The sequence below is a fragment of the Pongo abelii genome, chromosome 2 (assembly GCF_028885655.2).
Source record: "Pongo abelii isolate AG06213 chromosome 2, NHGRI_mPonAbe1-v2.0_pri, whole genome shotgun sequence".
Classification (NCBI taxonomy): domain Eukaryota; kingdom Metazoa; phylum Chordata; class Mammalia; order Primates; family Hominidae; genus Pongo; species Pongo abelii.
The window spans coordinates 22677099-22699386 of NC_085928.1; the positions used below are offsets into that span (position 1 = coordinate 22677099).

Here is a 22288-nt window from a genome sequence, read left to right on the forward strand (position 1 = left end):
CATGGTGTTTTTGATGATCTTTTGATATGTCAACCTGTCTAGGCTGCAGTCTCCAATTATTCCGTTAAACAATAATCTAAGTGTTGCTGTGAAGGTATCTTGCAGATGTGATTAAAGCCCATAATAAATTGACTTTAAATAAGGGAGATTATCCCAGGTAATATGGGTAGGCCTGACTCTATTAGTTTTTGGTTTGCTTTTGGTTTGTTTGGAGACAGAGTCTAGCTCTCTCGCCCGGGCTGGAGTGCAATGGCACAATCTCTGCTCACTGTAACCTCTGCCTCCCAGGTTCAAGCGATTCTCATGCTCCGGACTCATGCTCTCTTCAGCCTCCCGAGTAGCTGGGACTACAGGCACATGCGACCACACCCAGCTAATTTTTGTATTTTTTTTGTAGAGACAGGGTTTTGCTATGTTGAACAGGCTGGTCTCTAACTCGTGACCTCAGGTGATCCGCCTGCCTCGGCCTCCCAAAGTGCTGCGATTACAGGCATGAGCCATCATGCCTAACCATGACTCTATTAGTTGAAATGTCTCAAGAGCAAAGCTGAGCGTCTTCCCCGATGAAGAAGGTATTCTGCCTGTGGACAGCAGCTTCAACACATGCCTGAGAGTTCTCAGCCTGTCCTTCCTAATGTCCTGCCCTATAGATTTCAGACTTGCTGAGCCAGCCTCCACAATCACATAAGCCAATTCTTTTTGCAATAAATCTCTTAATGTAATATCCTACTGGTTCTACTCCTCTGCTTGAACCCTGTCTGATGCGGAGCTGAGTTAAATTCTTCCAGTTTAAGCTACCAAAAGGAAACAAGTTATTAGTCACCTATTAGAGCTCTCACTCACTCTTGTGGTCTACTCCTTTATTTAGACATATATAAAACATATAGTTGGAAAGAAAATTCAGCCCTACCCATACAAATACGATGATTGCTAATATGTTTATTCAGTAACAGAGTCATCATAGGATTAGAATACTTTTAAAAAACTAGCAATGACTTAGGCAATGAGTTAGTCTGGTTGTGTTTGAGACAGTCACCTTATGGCATAATTAGTATAGATTTTATGAATTATATCTCATGGACCATTTGCGTCCCTCCTCCCACAATGTAGGCTGTAAAGGGAATATTGGTCAGGAGGTAGAGGAGGAGGCCTATGCAGGTACAATGCCCAGAGGATTCAGTAGAGAGAGCTTTGATTGAGAGAAAGAAAACGTGTTCTTCCCCTGGCTTCTATTTTAGTTAGGTTCCTTAATCAAAAAGAATAATGTCTTTTTCAGGTTATCTGAAGAAGAAAGTTTGTTATAACAACCGAGATATTAATTGGAGCTGGAAGCAGAACTAGAGAGAGGGTAGCTTCAGGGAGACCCCGCTTCATACCTGCTACATTTTCATGGACTATATGAATCTCTCTCCCACTTGGCCTCCACTTCTTTGCCCATCCACTTCAACCTCCTCTCCAAGCCACTTGCATTTGTTGGACATGAGTTTAAATTACAGTCTCTGCTTTCATTGCCTAGGCTCAACCTCATGCACGGTTGCACGGTTGACTACATAGTCTCTTCCAACTCTTCTTCCACTGCTAACTCTGCCATTTTCACATTTCCTAAATCAAATTCTTAAGAAAAGGAAGAGAGAGAATCTGATTATTCCAACTACAAAGAGAGTGGTTGTTAAAGGTTAGGTGTGAAAGGTCATAACATAGGTTATTGGCCACCCACAAAGGCTGTGGTTGAAGTAGAGGAAGGAGGACAGCTAAAATTTGACACCCATAGTCAAAAGCTACTGTTTAACCTTTTGGCACATCAGCAATTTGACATGCCTGCATTCTTGGTTCTGCAACATTTTAAGGGGACTTTTCTCATCTCCAGCCTATCTTTCCCTCTATCCTTGTACCTACTTCTTTTCCTACCTCCTCTTATGTATCAATGTTCCAAGGGTTACATCCTGGTTTTATTGCCTTTTAGAGACTCCTGGGAAGAATTCTGTGTAATCAAAAGAAGTCACTGGATTAGGTAAAGCTCAGGAGGATGGATGAGGATACTCCAAGTAGTTAGCATGTTCAAAAGCCTGGAAGCAGGGAGAGTTTTCCTTCTACCTTAGGAGAAGTCTGTTTAGAAAACAAACTCTGAGGCAGATATTTGCATGCAGTTGGTTTATTAGGAAGTTCCAGAACAACACCTATAAAGGAACGAGAGAAGCAGGACTGGGTAAAGACAGAAACTGACACAGACCTATGAGGTCTCTTTAGCTCAGACCTATGCAAGGTCTGGAGCTGGGATATCCCTTTGGATTTGTCCACATCAAAACAAGAAGGCTTGACCTGTGTAGTCCTGCATCAACAAGTCAATGGATTGAACTATTCCTGGAAATAGGTGTAGACTTGGACAAGTTAGGTCCCTTCAACCAGGGATAATTTCCAGTGACTGCATTAGCTATAGACTGCCAGCAGCCAACAATTTGGTAGCTGGGGGATGAATGCATTAGTTCTGAAGAGGAAATCTGAGTAGTATACCAGAGCATCCAATCCAGTGTAGGCCAATCCTTGCATCCCTTGGATTCCCATGATTCACATGGTAAGTTTATTCCATCTGGGAAGAGCTCCTTCAAGTTTCTGGTTGGTGTCTTTTTCTGGGAAACTTTACAAAAGAAAGATGAGTAGCATGAACTATATAGCTTTTGCCAATATAGCTGGTTTTACAGCTGAAACTGAAACTCATTTTCTCCCTCCTCTACAACCTATTCCAGATTGTTTTCACCCTAATTTAGCACCTCTGATGGTCTAGATGGCTTACCTGGTGGGGTTACCCAGACAGTCATCCCTGAGTGCCTAGGCTTCTGGTAACCACACCATACTGTGGCTGCTGTACTTGTCCATTTCTTGAAAAAATCAGGAAAGTATCAAGACATGATCCAGTAGATAACCTGACAACCAAACTTATGCTTTCCAGACCCCAATGAGTACCCCTAGGAGGCCATTAGGAGGATGGCCTCCTAATGGCCAGGATCAATTACCTCTACCAATATTGTTTTCTTTTATTGCTTACTGGACTCTTGACTTGAAGAAACTTAAATGACCCTACAGTAGCCATAGCTTAAAGTTTAATGGGACTCTTACTGGGCCCCCTGGTAAAACAATTTCCACTTTAGAATCCAGAACCTAGTTTAGAATCCACAGAACCAAAACATGCATTATTGAGGAAGCATTTCTCAACTGAGTCATTCACTGGTAGTGATGATAAGTAGAGCCATCCTGGACCCACTGGAGAATAGAACTGTAAAAGGGTCTTTGATTTAGGGTATATATTACATCCTGAAAGATAATGCCTCATCTGCGCAAGGTATCATCTGCAAGCCAGTATCTAAGCTGCTCCTTCAAAAGTCAGTTCCATATTGTGATGTTAGGGTATGTTTATTGCGGCATTATTCACAACAGCAAAGACTTGGAACCAACCCAAATGTCCAACAATGATAGACTGGATTAAGAAAATGTGGCACATATACACCATGGAATACTATGCAGCCATAAAAAATGATGAGTTTATGTCCTTTGTAGGGACATGGATGAAATTGGAAATCATCATTCTCAGTAAACTATCGCAAGAACAAAAAACCAAACACCGCATATTCTCACTCATAGGTGGGAAGTGAACAATGAGAACACATGGACACAGGAAGGGGAACATCACTCTCTGGGGCCTGTTGTGGGGTGGGGGGAGGGGGGAGGGATAGCACTGGGAGATATACCTAATGCTAGATGACGAGTTAGTGGGTGCAGTGCACCAGCATGGCACATGTATACATATGTAACTAACCTGCACATTGCGCACATGTACCCTAAAACCTAAAGTATAATAATAATAAATAAATAAAATAAAAAAATAAAAAAATAAAAAAAAAAGTCAATTCCATCATCTTTCAGACCTGCAACTTCAGAGTGGTGCAGAATGTAACAGGCCCAATAGATACATGGTTATGTGTACACTCCTACAACATCGTTGTTTGGTCTGAGGCTATGTTACACCATATATGGTGTGGGTAGATATTCTGTACTTCTGACGGTGCTAGCTGAGGCCTTGTGGTAGGAAAAGGAAACTCACACCACGATATGTGACTTTTCCAGTCGAGATGAATCACTACCTTTTCCAGGATAGAAAGGTTCCAGTGTAATCAACTTGCCTCTGAGTGGCTGGTTGGTTTCCCTGAGGGATTTTGCTGTATCAGAGACTCAGTAATGATCTCTTTTGCTAGCAAGTTGGGGAATCAGCAGCTAGATGGAGTTGGAGAACAATACCTAAATCAGCCTTGGTTAATGAGGACAAATGCCACTGAGCCCATCCCTCAGCGATGATCAGTTTCTTCATGCATCCATCAGGCCAGCATTGTGGTGGGCAATGAAATGCTGATGACATCAGCTGGCTGAGTCATGCTGTCTACACGGCTGTTTAATGCCTCATTCTTGGTGAATGTTTCCTAGTGGGCAGTGCCATGAGATGCAAAGATATTCAAACTTCCAATCTACAGCCACAGGCAGAGGCACATGCCTCTTTCCCAGATCTTTTTTTCTATGATCTTTCTATCTCTCTTCTTCCAAGCCCCCATCCAATCAGCCAAACAAGAGGTTACTTCCTGTAAGTTCCTATTTATTCTTACCTCAAGCCATAAAAATGGCTATGACCATCTGATCCTCTAAACATTGAGAGTGTTACTCCTCATTTCTGTCTCTCAGGGACACCATCAGAAGGTTTACAGAAATATTATGGAATATCTATTTACACCAAAAGTGGAACTGTAGAGTAGCAGCAATGCTTTCTCAGCTTGGACCCCCATAGAGAGCCAACCCATTCATGACCCAGGCGTAACTTTTTATTCCTTAGTCAGTCAAAAGGGATGCCTATGTGGCTATAGGGAAAGGCAACAGTATAACAGTGAGCTTAGGGAAAGGTGACAGTATAACAGGGGTGAGCTTAGGGAAAGGTGATAGCATAACAATGGTAGGTTATCTGGAGGTCCGTGCCCTCTGAAACTTGTGTCTTTTGGCTCTGCCGATTCCCAATTCCAGATATATCACTTCAATCTTACGGTGGATTGCTATTGGTTTAGCTCAACCTTATGATTTGATGGAGGTTGGAAATACCTAAGTTAGGATAGGCAGTTCCGGCTGCACGGTCAATTGAGGTCCCATATTTTCCATCTACCAAGTTCCGGTGGCAAATCACGTAGCAGAGCTCTTTTTTGCTCGAACTCTCAAACGAAGTTGGTAATCTTTTGTGTCACTTGGTGAATGAGTTGGAACAGTATTTCCAAGTATGAAATATGCTGTCCCTAGAACCCAAAGAAGCCTTTAAAAAGCTGTGCTTCTTTCTTAGGGGTGGACAATATCAGATGCATTAGACTGTCTTTTTCTTTCAAAAAGCTGTTTTGGCATGTCCCAAATGGCTATATTCTTAAAAACAGATATGTCATGTCCTTGAATCTTCATTAGATGCATCTCCTGTTCTTTGGAGCACATGTATGTGTCTTACCAAAACCTCCAGTGTACTTGCCATTTCTTCCTCATCCAGTCCAATTAACATGATGTCATTGAGACAGTGGACCAAGATAATGTTCTACAGGAAAAAGAGCCTTTGTTAACATAGCACAGGGCAAAACCATTATATACTGCCCATTCCATATGAACACACACTGCTTCTGATTCCTCTTTCTGAAAAGGATGGAAATGAAAACACATTTTTCAGATCAATGACCACATATCATGGATATGAGGCTGTGTTAATGTGTTCTAGTGAAGGCAACTCAGCACAGCAGTTGTAATTAGGGATACTACCCCGTTAGTATCTGCAAAAGTCTACCTGTTTTTTTATTATTGTTTGTTTTGTAGAATCTAGACTGGTGATTTGAATGGAGGATATGGTACCACTAATTAATCCATTCGATTGCTCCCAGATATGACTGTCATCTGTACCAGTTGGTAGAGGTTTATGCCAGTCCAAAGGCCAAAGAACAAATACAGCAGTTCTCCCAACTACCAAGTATGCTTATTTCAATTTTACATTTAAGGACCAGAGAAATGATCATCTAATGAGTCCATAGACCTAGTGAACTCACTGTGAAATAGAACTGGGCCAGGCCTTCATTTATCAATTGGTCCCTATATCCTGCTTTGAGGGCTCAATGGTGTTTTAGGTCCCTGGATACCAACATCAGCTTAGACCCAGTGTACAACACTACTCAAAATGACTGGATGTTTCCACTTTCCCAGGGCACAACTATCCAAGTAGTCATAGGTACCTTGAGGAAGGACTGAGGGAATCATTATCACATATGTTTAACATGGAGTTACAAGTGTCTTTTTCCTAGAAAACTGACCTCTCCACCAAGTAGTACAATCTGAGACTGAGAACTGAGGTTCCAGAAATTAGACAAGGGATTTTGACTTTTTATTGAGGTAAGTGCCCTCAACCTCCTTTTATCCACCTCTGAGTTATTTGATTGCATTCATGAGGCATATTCTTGTTGTCTGCCCATAGGCACACTAAGTTCCATTAACCACCTCCATGGACTGTTACTCAGACTGATCATTTATTATCGTAATGGTGATCACCTTGCAACCAATAGTTAAATGCTACTACCTGACCTCTGTTATTTTGGCATCCTTTTTATTGCTATCAGGATTCCCAGTTCTATAACAGCATCTTCTACTGTCAGCTCTGGTCTACAGAGAATGGCCACCACTGAGTTTCTCATTTATGCTAGTTCCCCTCTCAGCAGTACACTTTTTTTTTTTTTCTTGAGACAGAGTCTCACTCTGTTACCCATGCTGGAGTGCAGTGGTGCAATTATGGCTCACCGAAGTCTCACTGAAGTCTTGAACTCTTAGGCTCAAGTGATCCTCCTGCCTCAGTCTCCCAACTAGCTAGGACTATAGGCATGCACCACTACACCCGGCTAATTTTTGTTTTTTGTTTTGTTTTTTGTTTTTGTTTTGTTTTGTTTGTAGAGATGGGGTCTCCCTATGTTTCCCAGGCTGGTCTCAAACTCCTGGCCTCAAGTGATCCTCCTACCTCAGCCCCCAAAAGCACTAGATTACAGGTGTGAATTCACTGTGCTTAGCCTCATCTCTACATTCTTTATCACTCTGATAATACCATGTGGACCCTTAAGTGAAACATGGTTAGCAGATGGGTTTACTGCTTTACATAGTTGAGCCACTCTAGCATAACCATTCCCCTGAACATTTTGATTCTTTCTTTTACTGTGTGCTATGGAAGTTCTGACAGTTTTAGTTAGTATGTACTTAGTATGAGCCATATCTTTTTCCAAGCTTCTAAGAGTCACTCCAACAGCCTGTTAGCACTTCCATTGGATCCTTGACAAGGTATTAAAATGCTCTGTCAATAGAGACAGTTATCATATGAATTTGTTCTCCTTTATCAAAAGTTATGTTGTAACCCCACCCCACCTTGATCCAGGACCTCAGGATCAATTCTTACATATTCTCTCCCAGTTTCTGCTGATACATGTTGGCTAGGTCCTGAAGCTTTAAGATGTAGTTCCTTTCCTCCCCTAGGAGACAACCAAACACTTAGCCAATTATATGGTGACTAGTTATTGGTCTGATAGCCAGGAGGAAAAATGGAGATAGGTAGTGGGTAAAGGGAAAGGGAAATGTAGCATATGTTATCGAATAATATTGCAAGAAAAGGGGAAGAGAGAGCTTTTAACAAGAAGGAATAAGGTACTCCTGTGAGTTCAGAGGAAACTAAGGATTCAAGATTTTTAAGTGCACAAACCCAGTCGACCCCATCCCAAGTCTCAGAGCTTCACAGCCTTCCAATTAAGGTCCTGACCTTGATGAAGCAGATTTGTCAGGGCTGACATATCGTTCTTCTCTGGAGCTCTGCTATACTTTAAAACCATTTCTGGGTTTGGTCCTCAGGGTTTCTATGCTCAGGCCTTCTGGCTTTCACTCCTTGCTCTACATGGCAGATTAATCAATCTCAGTTCTTCATTGCCATTCTCTAATGACGTGACAGCACTCAGCCAAAGCCATATGAATCCACAGTCTTAATTACTTCTTTCCTAGAATTTTTCAAATGTCTGAGGCAGTACACCCATCGGTATATTCCCTTTCAGTATTCCATCTCAGTTTGCTACTGATGAAAGATTTAACATTTGCTACAGCATTCCATGAGCTATCAAAATTCACCTACCACCAGTAATGAGGTCCTCACCACCAGCCAGCCAAAGAGTAATATAGCTCCAAAATCTCATTTTAGAGCCACTGCCTAGCACCACTCTGGTACCAACTGTTTTAGGTCAGACTTCTCAGGAAACAGACTGTGGGGTATATATTTGAATGCATATTTATGGAGAGGGCTCTTGGAAAGAAAACCACTTGTCAGAGAGTGAAGGGAGCATGATAAGGTGGAGGAAGAAGTTAAAACAGCAGTGGAGTTCCAACAGAGGACTCAGCCAATCCTATGGGAGAAGCTCTTGAGCTGCAGTGGCCTCAGAGTTGTCCCTCTTGGATGAAAAAGGACTGGGCCTTATACTCCTACACCAATCAGTCATGTAATACAGGCTGCTCACATGGGTTGAGGGTGTAACTTTGTGCCTGGTACCTCCTTCTGGTGGAGGGCAATTCTCCCAGAAATTCTCAGCTATAAGTGGGCAACAATCAACAATCCTGGCATCTGTGGAAATGTATGCCTTGATCTCAAAGGATGGATATATGTGGGGTACCATGAGATCGATTACTGTATGTGTTTTTGCTCGGCTGCCAGTAGTTCAGCAGAGCCCAAGTGTAGAGTGTGAGAAGGAGAGAGGTACAAGATAAGACCAGATGGGTAAGGCCAGATCAGGAAGGGGTTTTGCTTACAATGGCAACCGCCAAAGGGTAGTAATGCCCAATAAGAACTTCAACACACAAATATGGAGTTTAAGAGAAGCACTTGATACAGAATTACCTTAGGCCTAAGACGTAAAGTTGAGAGTCATTAGGGAATGCCAAGTCACCTGAGTTTGAATTCCAGCTCCACCCATACCAGAGATGGGACCATGCCAAACTACTCTGAGTTCTCTGAACCTCAGTTTCTTCATCTGTAAAACCCTGTAAAGTGCTGTTATGAGGAATAAGTGAGATGATTCATACAATACACTTAAATACAGCATGGCACATTGGAAGCATCCAATAAATTTTATGAATTATTATTACTGGTATTTAAATGGGGATTGAAAGGCAAATGAAAGAATCATGGATAACTTGTAAGATAAAAAGGAAAAAGATGGCAGAGTATCATTAGTAATATGTCAGGGAATGAGAGTGGACTATAGGTCTGGAAAAATGAATGAAAAATGAACAATAACAACAAAAAGTAGAGACAAGACTTCTTCCTGGTCTCCTGACCCATTTTTATCCTTTTCCTGAATGTGTCCACCTCAATGTCTAAGAGGCACCTGAACCTCACTCATCATAAATCTGAATTCATTGCCTTTCCCCAGAAATGTATTACTTCCCTGGCATTCCCATGCTTGGTGAATGAACACACCACTACCCTCCTGGCACTCAGGCCAGCTCCAAACTTACCTTTAGTGCTTTCCCTAGAACCTAAGAATTATAAGTTACTTTTTTCTCTCTCAATTAAACACCAGTGCATGGTATCCCACCTCCACAATATCTTACTTTCTGTCACCTTTAACATGGGACATTAACTAGTTTCTTTGCCTCTACCTTTCCACCATTATCCTGACCAGTACTGTCAATATTATATCTTTTTTAAAAATGTGCATGTTATATATATGTATGCATAATCATGTCATGCCCATGCTCAAAGCCCTTCAGTGGCTTTCCATTGAGTCAAATTTCCTTGTGACTTGCAAGGTCCTTGATGATTTGCCACACATGTCTATGAAGCTTCATTCTTGCCATCACTTCATCACCAAATGTTCCAGACACATGGAACTACTGCAGGTCCCCAAACAAGTGGCAATTCCTCAATCTTGATCTCATCTCTGTAGCCTTGAAGAAGCTACATTCCCTATACATGCAACACTCTTTTTACCCTCTTATCTATTTGGCAAAATCTCACTCATCTTTTCAATCTCTGCTTCAACTTAACTTCCAAACAGACAGATAGACTTTCATTTCCCCTCTTATTACACACATAGTACTTTTGTCATTTAATTCTTTCCTTTTCCAACAGCAGTTTTTAAAAAACTGTTTGTTTTTCCTTATAACAAATGGAATGCGAGTTCATTGTAGAACATTTAGAACTTTCTGTCTAAACAATAGCCATTAGCCATTTGTGGCTACTGAGCCCTTAAAGTGCAGCTACTCTGAATTGAAAATACATATCTGAATTTTTTAAAAATTTTACTCTAAGTTCTTGGATACATGTGCAGAACATGCAAGTTTGTTACATAGGTATACATGTGCCATTGTGGTTTGCTGCACCTATCAACCTGCCAACTAGATTTTAAGCCCCACATGCATTAGGTATTTGTCCTAATGCTCTCCCTCCCCTTGCCCTCCATCCCCCGACAGGCCCCAGTGCATGATGTTTCCCTTCCTGTGTCCATGTGTTCTCATTGTTCAACTCCCACTTAAGAGTGAGAACATGTGGTGTTTGGTTTTCTCTTCCTGGGTTAGTTTGCTGAGAATGATGGCTTCCAGCTTCATCCATGTTTATGGCTGCACAGTATTCCATGGTGTAGATGTGCCACATTTTCTTTATCCAATCTATCACTGATGGGCATGTGGGTTGGTTCCAAGTCTTTGCTATTGTAAATAGTGCTACAATGAACATACATGTGCATGTATCTTTATAGTAGAATGATTTATAATCCTTTGGGTATATATCCAGTAATGGGATTGCCGGGTCAAATGGTATTTCTGGTTCTAGATCCTTGAGGAATCGCCACACTGACTTCCACAATGGTTGAACCACACTCTCACCAACAGCGTAAAAGCATTCCTATTTCTCCACAGCCTCGCCAGCATCTGTTGTTTCCTGACATTTTAATAATCACCACTCTGACTGGTGCAAGATGGTATCTCACTTGTGAGATCATAAGTGATCTCATATGATATCAAATGATCATAACCATTGATTATGGTTCATAAGTGGTATGGTATCTGATTTCAAAGACTAATGAACAAAAGAAATGTAAACACCTCATTACTAGAGTTTATACTGACTACATGTTTAATATTTTTTGACATATTGGGTTAAATAAAATATAAAAATTAATATATTTTTACTTTTAAAATGTAGCTACTAGAAAATGTTAACTTATTTTATATAGCTTACATTATATTTCTATTGGACAGTGCTGATCTAGAAGATTAAAATTTTCAAGATGAATATAATTTACAATTCTATCACTTAGGAATAATTACTATTGATATTGTGGTATATGTATTTCCAGTAGTTTTTTGGTTGTTGTTATATTGTACATACTATTTTATACTTTTTTACTTCATGCATGATTTAATGTCTATGTCATTACAAAATCTTGTGTAACAATAGTGTGTCACTGCATGCTTAGTATTTAACCAGTAACTATAGTTCCTAAAAATGTTTCTATGCAGTCACTTATTATACTGTATATGCTTCATTTTCTATCTTTCTGACTAGACTATGAGACCCAGTGGGCAGGAATTGTCTTGTTTACTTGCATATCTGAAGTGTATTCCAATAAATATACAACAAATGAAAGAATGAACAAATCAATGACTACATTGCAAGAATATTATGTAATTACAATTTTATCATATATGTTAAATATTATTATTATAACTGTTATGAAAAGAGGCTTCCAATCCTGTGTGTTGTGATTAAGATAACTTTTTTATTTAAAGAATAATGTTTCCCTTAAGCATATTGCTGTATTGTGTAAGTATAGTTATCACAGCTATACCAGTAATTGTCTGACAAACAGTAGAAGCTTACAGGAAAAGTAAATTGATAGGTGCCGAACTGGAAAACAATGTATATCATCTCTATTGGAACTGAGCAATGGCATGAAATTAGGAGAAAAGTAATTTCATTGAGAATTGAGTTCCTGGGGAGATGACCCCCCCACCCCTCCCCTACCAAAAAAAAAAAAAAAAGAGCCCACAGCATATCCCAGGGAGAACAAAGAGGTCTGGGTGATGAAAAGAAGAGACTTTCAATAGGAAATCAAGAGCCTGTGCCTGGGACATTTCAAGGGCAATTGACTGGTGACTCAGCGCTGTGACCCCAGTGACTGCTAAGATCCCAAAACAGAGTGGGTGCGACATGAGTATGCATTGCTTGAATGAATAAATAAGTATATCATTAAGTGGATTTTAAGTCCCATGTGACAGGGAACAAGTCTTCCTTGCTCAGCACAGGATCCCAGTACTTTGCACAGTTGCATAACATATTATAGATGCTTAATATAATTGGTAAAAAAGTGAATGAATGAAGGAAACAAGTAAAGATAAAGAGAGGAAGAGGGAAGAGGGAGGAAGGACATGAAAGAGAGGAAGAAAGAGAGATGGTTTTGGATTAAGCCATGATACCCTGGATTAAAGTTTGAGATACAAACCTGTAATTTAACTAGCTGTATTCTGTTTTTACCATGGCATTATCTCAGTGTGGTGGAGTAACTTGCACTCTAAAAAAGAATTGAATGAGTGTGCATGCAGGGTGAGCTTATCTGAGAAGGGCTGGTATAGTGGTGTAGAGGAATAATTACACAAGGCCAAACTTGTGCAGTCTGATAATAAGTCAATTTGTTCATCATACAAGGTGATTACTATGTTAGTAAATATTCTTTTTAAAAAAAGACTTCTTTTGAGTTGTTTTAGATTCACACATAAAATTGACAGGAAGATAAAGAGACATCCTGTATAACCTCTGCCCCCATACACGTATAGCCTCCCACATTATTAACATGAATATTTTTTTATTTGTCACTTTATTTGACATCAGTTAGCCTCACAGTTTCCTAACTATGTGGTGAGCTTCTCTGGGGGCACACTCATAAACTCATATCAGCACTGAGAGACATTTTATCTTTTCAATGATATCATTGCTTTGCAAAGCTAGGTGATGAAAAGCAAGACCATGTAAAAATCAATGTGGAATAGGACACGAGGGTGTTAATGTCCAATCTGAATGCCAGGATTGCAAAGCTGTGCGGCAGAATCACACATCTCATTGGTAAGCAATTGTGTTTACTTAAGAAATACATTTTTAAAAACTTTTTTTATTTCAATTTATGTGTATTAATTTTTAAGCAGCCACTAAGTTGCTAGGACATAAAGACTTTTTAAGTTGTTTTGGTCCAACTAGTTAATAAATAAATTTTTATTGGCAAGGGGCATCATGAAAAACATTCTAATATTGGCAAGGGTATCATGAAAGACATATTAAGACACAAGAGAGTTTGGGAACTCTGGGTTAAGCTCTTTCTCTGGTACCAGATTCGAAGGAGAGCTCCTCAACAAAAATGATATGGATGCAATTTGAAAAGATTTTAAGAGAGACATGCATTGAATCTACAAATTACCTTGGGCAGTATGGCCATTTTCATGATATTGTTTCTTCCTACCCATGAGCATGGAATGTTCTTCCATCCTTACACCTTATACAAAAATTAATTCAAGATGGATTAAAGACTTAAATGTTAGACCTAAAACCATAAAAACCCTAGAAGAAAACCTAGGCAATACCATTCAGGACATAGGCATAGGCAAGGACTTCATGTCTAAAACACCAAAAGCAATGACAACAAAAGCCAAAATTGACAAATGGGATCTAATTAAACTAAAGAGCTTCTGCACAGCAAAAGGAACTACCATCATAATGAAAAGGCAACCTACACAATGGGAGAAAATTTTTGCAATCTACTCATCTGACAAAGGGCTAATATCCAGAATCTACAATGAACTCCAACAAATTTACAAGAAAAAAACAACCCCATCAAAAAGTGAGTGAAGGATATGAACAGACACTTCTCAAAAGAAGACATTTATGCAGCCAAAAGACACAAGAAAAAATGCTCATCATCACTGGCCATCAGAGAAGTGCAAATCAAAACCACAATGAGATACCATCTCACACCAGTTAGAATGGCGATCATTAAAAAGTCAGGAAACAACAGGTGCTGGAGAGGGTGTGGAGAAATAGGAACACTTTTACACTGTTGGTGGGACTGTAAACTCGTTCAACCATTATGAAAGTCAGTGTGGCAATTCCTCAGGGATCTAGAACTAGAAATACCATTTGACCCAGCCATCCCATTACTGGGTATATACCCAAAGGATTATTAATCATGCTGCTATAAAGACACATGCACACGTATGTTTATTGTGGCACTATTCACAATAGCAGAGACTCAGAACCAAGCCAAATGTCCAACAATGATAGACTGGATTAAGAAAATGTGGCACATATACACCATGGAATACTATGCAGCCGTAACAAATGATGAGTTCATGTTCTTTGTAGGGACATGGATGAAGCTGGAAACCATCATTCTCAGCAAACTATCACAAGGACAGAAAACCAAACACGACATGTTCTCACTCATAGGTGGGAATTGAACAATGAGAACACATGGACACAGGAAGGGGAACATCACACACTGGGGCCTGTTGCGGGGTGGGGAGAGCGGGGAGGGATAGCATTTGGAGATATACCTAATGTTAAATGATGAGTTACTGGGTGCAGCACACCAACATGGCACATGTATACATATGTAACTAACCTGCACGTTGTGCACATGTACCCTAAAACTTAAAGTATAATAAAAAAAAAAATAAGAGAGAGAGAGAGAGAGAGACATGCTTTGATTATTAAGCTATCTGGTAAAAAAATGCAAAAGAAAAAGAGGAACTTTTTGGTTGGGCACAGTGGTTAACACCTGTAATCCCAGCACTTTGGAAGGCCAAGGCAGGTGGATCACTTGAAGCCAGGAGTTCAAGACCAGCCTGGCCAACATGGTGAAACCCCATCTCTACTAAAAATACATAAAATTAGCTGGGTATGGTGGTGCATGCCTGTAATCCCAGCTACTCAGGAAGCTGAGGCATGAGAAACGCTTGAACCAAGGAGGCAGAGGTTGCAGTGAGCCGAGATCGTACCACCATACTGCACTGCAGCCCGGGCAACAAGAGCAAGACTCTCTCTTTAAAAAAAAAAAAAAAAAAAAAAAAAAGGAATTTTTATGCTACTCCATTACATGCATTCCCATCTTGGCATCCATCTTCTTCTTTCTTATAATTTTCCACTCCATGTTTTACCTATTTTGGTGCTTGTATTATTATTCTTGTGGGTAGAGTTTTGCTTTATTCACATGAGTATTCACTTGGCATTCAGTACTTAGGCCATGCTCATGGAATGGGAAAAGACCAAGGAATAACTTAATGACGGTCTCTGGCCTATGAGACAGACATTTATACCAGAAATCATGGCCAACTGTCCTTCATCTATTGTGAGGACAAACCAAGAAAACATGGGATTAGTTGAAGAATTTGGTTGGGATAAAACTATGTCCTCACTGCAAGAACAGTGTACTTGAGAAGATTTTGTTTTGGACAGTTTCAGCAGTCACCATCTCCTTCTGGTGGTGAAAAGACCAGGTGCCCATTCTAAGCTCTCTGAAAAATCCTACACCTTTACAAGGCATGCCAAACAATTCCAACATTGTTATCCAGCCAACTAAAGGATTGGTCCAGGACTGACAACACGAATATACCTATTTATCTTTTAAATATGCCCATGAAATGGTTGTGTGTGTGTGTGTGTGTGTGTCTCTGGGTGGGAGCTTTTATGACATCACTATTTGTCTTTTATGGGTGGAAAATGGAAGGCTGCACTGTGAACACCTCAACTGAAGTTTCACAGCAGGATAAGCCAGGGCATGTGATTCAGATCCTTACACTCTTCATGCCACAGGGCTCTGTAGCCACCAAACTGATTACCTACTGGGAAAAGAAAAGCCCACTGATGTATAATGATAATCCTGCAACAGACGAAAGAAACTTCAGGGTCATCTTTCTGAGATCGTTGCTCATGGGTCAGGCCCCAGGTGTTGAGAAGAGCAGGCATTACAAGGTTTATTGAGAAGAATATGACAGGGATGCATTACCTGGTGACAGCATGATGAGGTGGAAGACAGGACTGCACCTGGCTCTGAGGTCAACCTCAGGGTGAAGGAGGCAATATGTTTGACTCTGTGGTTGGGGTGGAGAACTTTGGGTCACTTCTCTCTGGCGTGAAGAGACGACAGCTAATCAGCTTCCAGTCTAAGGCAGCAGCCTTCCTTTCCCAGATCTGATCAGTTCCTCAAGTTTCCTTTATTCTTGTAGCCTCTTTTTACATAATTGTTATTTCAGAAGAAAAGGTGGAGAAGCTGCACTGGAAATTCCGGCTTTGCTAGCCACATGCAAAATGAAGCTACATGTAGAACACAAATGAGAACTAGTGGACATCCCCCTAGTGCTGTGGGAGGAAGGAATACACTCACCAAAAAGAGGAGAATTGGCTGCAGGGAGAAGGGGAGAAGGGAAGGAGGAGAGGTGTGACTGGCAGCAACTATCAAAAAGAAAGATTTAACTGTTCGCTGGAAAGGAGGCGAGGTAAACCAGAGCTTGCTAAATATAAATGTTAGCTGCAAGCTTGAACTATAGAGTAGTGAAAATAGTCCCTGATAAAAACTGGTAAATGCTGTAAGTCAGGGTTTTCTTCCCTCCCCCAAGAGCCAAATGCTAAACATTTAGGAGCATACCACTGATAAGAAACCTTTGGAGAGTTTATCGATTTGTGGGCCTATCTAAGATTCTATCAAAGATTCTAATCCAATAGGTCTGAAGTGAGATCCAGGACTACACATTTTCAGCGAACTCCCTGTGTGATACTATTGTGAGTGGTCCAAGGATTCTACTTTGAGAAACACCATTCTACATGGTCAGTCCTCATGGCAACTTTAATCTAGCACCCAGGGGTATCTGCAGGGCAAATACTAGGCTGATGCAAAAGTGATTGTGGTTTTTGCCATTACTTTCAATGCCAAAAACCACAATCACTTTTGTACCAATTTAATAAGTAGATGTTTGTTTGTGAATCCAAATAAGAAACTGAGATAACAACAGTATTATTAGTATAGACACTCCTTTTCCCTGGAGAGTTTCTTCTGACCTAGGAATCTACAGAAGACAGCAAAAGAGTTATTTAAAAAGTGTTGCACATTGTAGAATTAATTAGATATAGTTTACTGGCTGTTAAGTATAAATGTCAGTTACAAATACTATATCAAATTCAACTACTATATGGTTTATGTGCTTACTACTCATATTCCACTTATTAAGAATACTTGAATCCTTAAAGAGAGGTGGTTGGGGCAGTATCTTCTGAAGGTTCTTGTACAAAATCTCTTTTAATCTTATGATATTTCTTTATATCAAATCTTATCTCTGACCTTGTTATTGAAGTCTGGAGCCAAGTGCTATAGGGAGTATAGACTAAGGAGCCAGACTGACATGATATTGAATTCTGCCTTCACAGCTTAATAATCATGTAATTTTAGGAAAGCTACGTAATGTCTTACAGCCTTAGTTTCTTCTTAAGATGGTAACATTTTTGAAGAAATGATCTAAGGATAATAATTATTAATAAATATTAAGTTATTGGCCCAGGCTATAAGCACTCAATAAATGCTGGTTATTATTCTGCCACCTAGTAGCAGAGCTGATAGACTTATTGCAGGCCACTTACATTCTAGACACAATTTCTCAAAATCGAGTCCCTGATGTACACAATATCTGCCTCAATCATGCAAAGTGAAGTAATCCTTTCTGTTGCACTTGCTGTATCTATTTCTGTTCCTCATGCCTATTGCACAAATCCAAGCAATATGGAAATTTCAAGAGGTGTGACTCACACACCCAACCTCAACCCACCCCAACCAATGGATGCCTATTTCACACTGTGGTGAGAGGGTTCTAAGCAGAAAAAATATCTTAGGAGCCAACTGCTTCCTGGAAGATTTACACTTATTACTGTAAAGCCTTTCTTTCTCTGATTGCCCCTATCTGTAGATCCCTGTTCTGCCAAGCACCTGTCTGCTTTAGGTTCTGAATTCACCTTAACTGAAGATTATCTATCTCAATGTCTTAATAAGTATCAAGGGATTATACTTCTTTTTTCCATAGCCAGATATATTTATACTTATTTTAACAGAACAGTATTGAACATCTATTAGGTATAAAGAGAGCTTTCTAAATATAAATGCTAGCTGCAAGCTTGACAGCTTGTCTCTATCCACTGATAGAGACAGATGTGAAGAGTGCTAGCATAAAGGAATAAACCAAATTTAACGACTGAGAGAATTGGACTGAGTGTGGGCTGAGAATGAAGTCATTGACCTAAAGCCAGCCATCACCTGGATTATTGCAGAAACTACCCAACTGGTCTCCCTGCTTTGCTATTATTCTCTAGAGTCCATTTTCCACTCCTTAGCCAGAGTTACCCTTTTAAAATGTAAGTTAGATTATGTCAGTTCTGTTAAAAGCACTCTGAGACCTTTCCATCTTATTCAGAGAAATACCTAAAGTATTTGTGATGACCTAAAATACTCCTTACTTTGCTGATTTCCTCTCCTACTAGCCTCCGCTTAACTGACTGTGCTCTTGGTCTTTTGGATTTATTACTGAGGTTCCTCAAACAAAGCACTATGATTTGAATGATTTGAATGCATGTGTGTCTCCAAAATTAATATGCTGGAACTTAAACCCCAATATGATAGTATTAAGAGGTGGGGCCTTTAGTAGCTAATTAAGTCACAAGGGCAGAGCCCTCATGAATGGGATTAGTGCCCTTATAGGAGGGCCAGAGAGGACTAGCTAGGCCCCTTTGCCCTTCTCTCCATCCTGATGTGTAAGGACACAGCTTTCATTCCCTCAGGAGGATGCAGCAACAAGGCACCATCTTAGGAGCAGAGACCAGACCCTCACTAGACACCGAACCGGCCAATACCTTGATCTTGGACTTCACAGACTCCAGAACTGTGAGAAGTAATTTTCTATTATTTATAAATTATACAGTTTGTGATATTTTCTTATAGCAGCATGAATGAACTGAGACACACAATAACAGTGCCTCTACTTTAGGGTCTTAGCAATTGCTGGCCTCTGCCTGAGATACTCTCCATCAGATATCCACCTGGCTTGCTCCCTTACTTCCTTCAGAGCTCCAGTTACAAATCACTCATTCAAGGACCTTCCATACTCACCAATCACTCTCTATCCCTCACCCTCCTTTGTTATTTTTTTCTCTGTACTTATCTCATGGAACATGCAATCTAATAAATGAAGACATTTATTATAATAAACAAATAATATATAAGGTGACAATAAGGGGCTTTTTCAAGTTTGTTGAAACTTGAAAGTTTGTTCATTTCTAGTGCATAGGAGCATGTCCAGATCATAATAGGTACTCTATAATTAATAAAGGAATGGTAACTCCTCCATCCCACTCTATTGTCCTTTCACCCATAGCATAGCTGAGACCGACTCTTGTAACTTTTAACAAGACTTCACTGAAGACCTGGGGATAATGAAGAGACCATAAACTTGCTACAGCAGTGGATTCTCTTAGCACCAGACACTCACACCCAACCTCAGTGTCCCTTCTGCCTATGTCCAGGCTAATCTCTATGTTACATGGCCCAACTGACCACAACCCAGGTATTTCCATCTTTCAAGCTCATGGCCAACTCTCTAGACTCAGAAATAGTAGAAAATTAGTTCATCACCCAATTGCAAGGTTTCCTCTCTAAATCCATCTCTAGATCAGCTTTGCCCCAAGATGACTGAAAAAGTTCATATCCATTTCTCTCAGGGAAACACCTTCTTCTAACTCTAGGGATAGAGTCCAACTTCTTATTCCCCAAAGAAAAAAAATGCCTCAATAATCTGATAATATGTTTCTTGTCTGGATCATTTAGTATTAGATAAAATAATGCTAAGGCACTAATAATATAGTCCAGGGTTTATATACCAACCACAATCCTCTTCTTTCACAGTATTTCCTTAGGGAGTGTGGGAGAAGTGATGGATAGTCAGGCCACATGTCCCTCTAGTCCTCCTGTTCTTCTAAGCAACTACTGAAGGACAGACACATGCAATTCCATGAGATGATGTGATAATGTATAGGCATAGGAAAGTTTAAGGAAAATTTCTGTAATGGAAATTATCTGGAGGAGTAAATTCTATTAAAAGATGTCCTCAGTTTACCTTACTCTACAGAAATCTTATCATTTCAGATTTTCCCTTGTTACACAAAATATTCACATTGACATAAACCAGAAAGGCATGCTAAACGGCTCTTCTCGAAACAGACGATAGTCTACTTCAAAGTTAATTACCATTTTTACCCTAGAAGGCAGAACTGCTGGTAACTTTTTTTTTTTTTTTTTTTGAGACAGAGTCTCTCTCTGTCACCCAGGCTGGAGTGCAGTGGTGCTATCTTTTTTTAATGTGAGGTTTTATTTTTTTAACTTTCAAAAATACTAAAATTTAATCTATACCCTATTATAGGTATAATACGAAATCCTAGCCCTAGACCACTTTTCTCACTTTCCAGAAGTACCTGGAATTGCCACACCCCTGAACTCATTCTTGAATCAATTACCATGGTCAGAGGGAAGTTGCTCTGATAATAAGCTGAGTCCTAGGTGCTCCACATCTAGAGGTCATGGCTGGGCACCCTCTAAACTAAGATTGGGAACAATGAGGTGACCATTGCCCAGAAAGTTAAAGTGATTTTTTTCTCATTGATTCATCATCATTCACTGAGCACTTACCATTTTCCTGGTGCTCTTCTAGGTGCTGAAAATACCATAGTAAACAATGTATATAAAATCCCTTTAATTATAACAAAAATGCCCAGATTTCAAAGCCACTTAATTAATTTATGACTCTATTTTGAGTAACATACCTGTCTTCTGGAAATAGGGGATGTACCCAGGTTGACTCCTTTTCATACCACAGAAGAGAAGAACCACTCATCACAACTGCCAGTTCTCTTCATTCGTAAGTTTTGCATGATATGACTCTTCTGCTGCAAAAAGCTACAATCACCAAGAATAATCATAACTTTTCCCCTGAACTCAGAGGATGTCAGCTGCTGAAACTGTTTGTCTATGTCCCATACCCAAGCATATGCATGCATAAAAAGGAGACTGAGAGCAGAAGCATGGATGACGGGGTCATAGCTTTCCCCAGACACCAGAAAATCTCAGCTCATGGCCTTCTGACAGAGGAGTGTTCATTGCATTTTAATATAGTGCTCTTTGCAGATATTTCATTTTCAGGCTACAGTAGACAAATGAGGCATCAGAAGAAAGAATGCTGATGGGGTTTGGGGGTTGATTAAAAGTAAGAGAAAGGTAGCTAATAAACATTTCCCTTCCAAGGCAATATAAAAACACCCACATTAAAGATAAGTCACTTGCTTGAGAAAACACAAAGTCAAAATGAAGTATGAATAATTGATTTTTAGTAAGGCAAGAACTAACATTCTGCTTTTACCCCCATCCCATGCTCTCTAATTTCCACTATAATTTAATAGTCTCTTTCATGCCCATAAGTCTGCCCTTCAAATACCATCTAATACTTTCATTTTATCTTCCCCACTCTCATTCTCTCCCTTCTTATTTTCTCTTTTCTTTCATCTTTTCTCCCCTTCTCGTTCTCTTTCTCTCATTCTCTTGCTTCCTCTTTTTCCTCTCCATTTAGCTTTAGGCTGTATCCTAGCAACAACCATTTCAATTAAAAGAGGATGGGAAGGGCCACCAATGTTGCCAAGGTTACCAGTATTTCCTGCTGCCACTAAAGGAAGTAACCTGTGAGTTGATCACAATGCAATCACATGCTATGAGAGACACTATCCTTAGCTACTTTTCTGCTCAGCATCAGGAGGTAATGAGCCTTTCACATCAAAAAGTTCTACTGAACTGTCTCATGGTGTCATAGAGTTATCATTAAGTGAGAAACAACTCTGTAGCCCAGATGCTTATGGAAAAATGTAGGGAAATAAGAAATGGCAATCATGACAATAATTGGATGTTGACATCATTTCAATGGGCAGTGATTCTATTCATTTTGATATACTATCAGATTTCCAATAACAATAGATAAACAGCCATGTGGTTGACCAGCACAACCCATACATACTATCATAATGACTCAATATCAGATACATTTGCCCTTTAAATATACAATAGCCATAAAAATTTGTACTGTTAAAGTAAACTAA

At 39.9% G+C, this 22288-nt stretch overlaps 2 long non-coding RNA genes across 3 annotated transcripts in view; one reads left to right on the plus strand and one right to left on the minus strand.

Moving 5' to 3' along the window:
* Positions 1 to 21083, plus strand: part of LOC129058473 (uncharacterized) — a 54573-nt gene extending 33490 nt beyond the window's left edge. Inside the window, exons 1-4 of one of the 2 annotated variants that reach the window (XR_008523597.2) lie at positions 15891 to 16939; positions 18935 to 19037; positions 19528 to 19716; positions 20986 to 21083. This is a non-coding gene — a long non-coding RNA (uncharacterized LOC129058473). Of the gene's footprint in view, positions 1 to 15890; positions 16940 to 18934; positions 19038 to 19527; positions 19717 to 20985 lie in introns of those variants that run through there. The other variant, XR_008523596.2, reaches the window with a different exon arrangement.
* Positions 2140 to 3618, minus strand: LOC129058472 (uncharacterized). Its single transcript, XR_008523594.2, has 3 exons — positions 3012 to 3618; positions 2792 to 2876; positions 2140 to 2635 (listed from the first exon to the last, which is right to left on the minus strand). It is a non-coding gene; the product is annotated as an uncharacterized LOC129058472 (long non-coding RNA).
* Positions 21084 to 22288: the final 1205 nt, after the last annotated feature.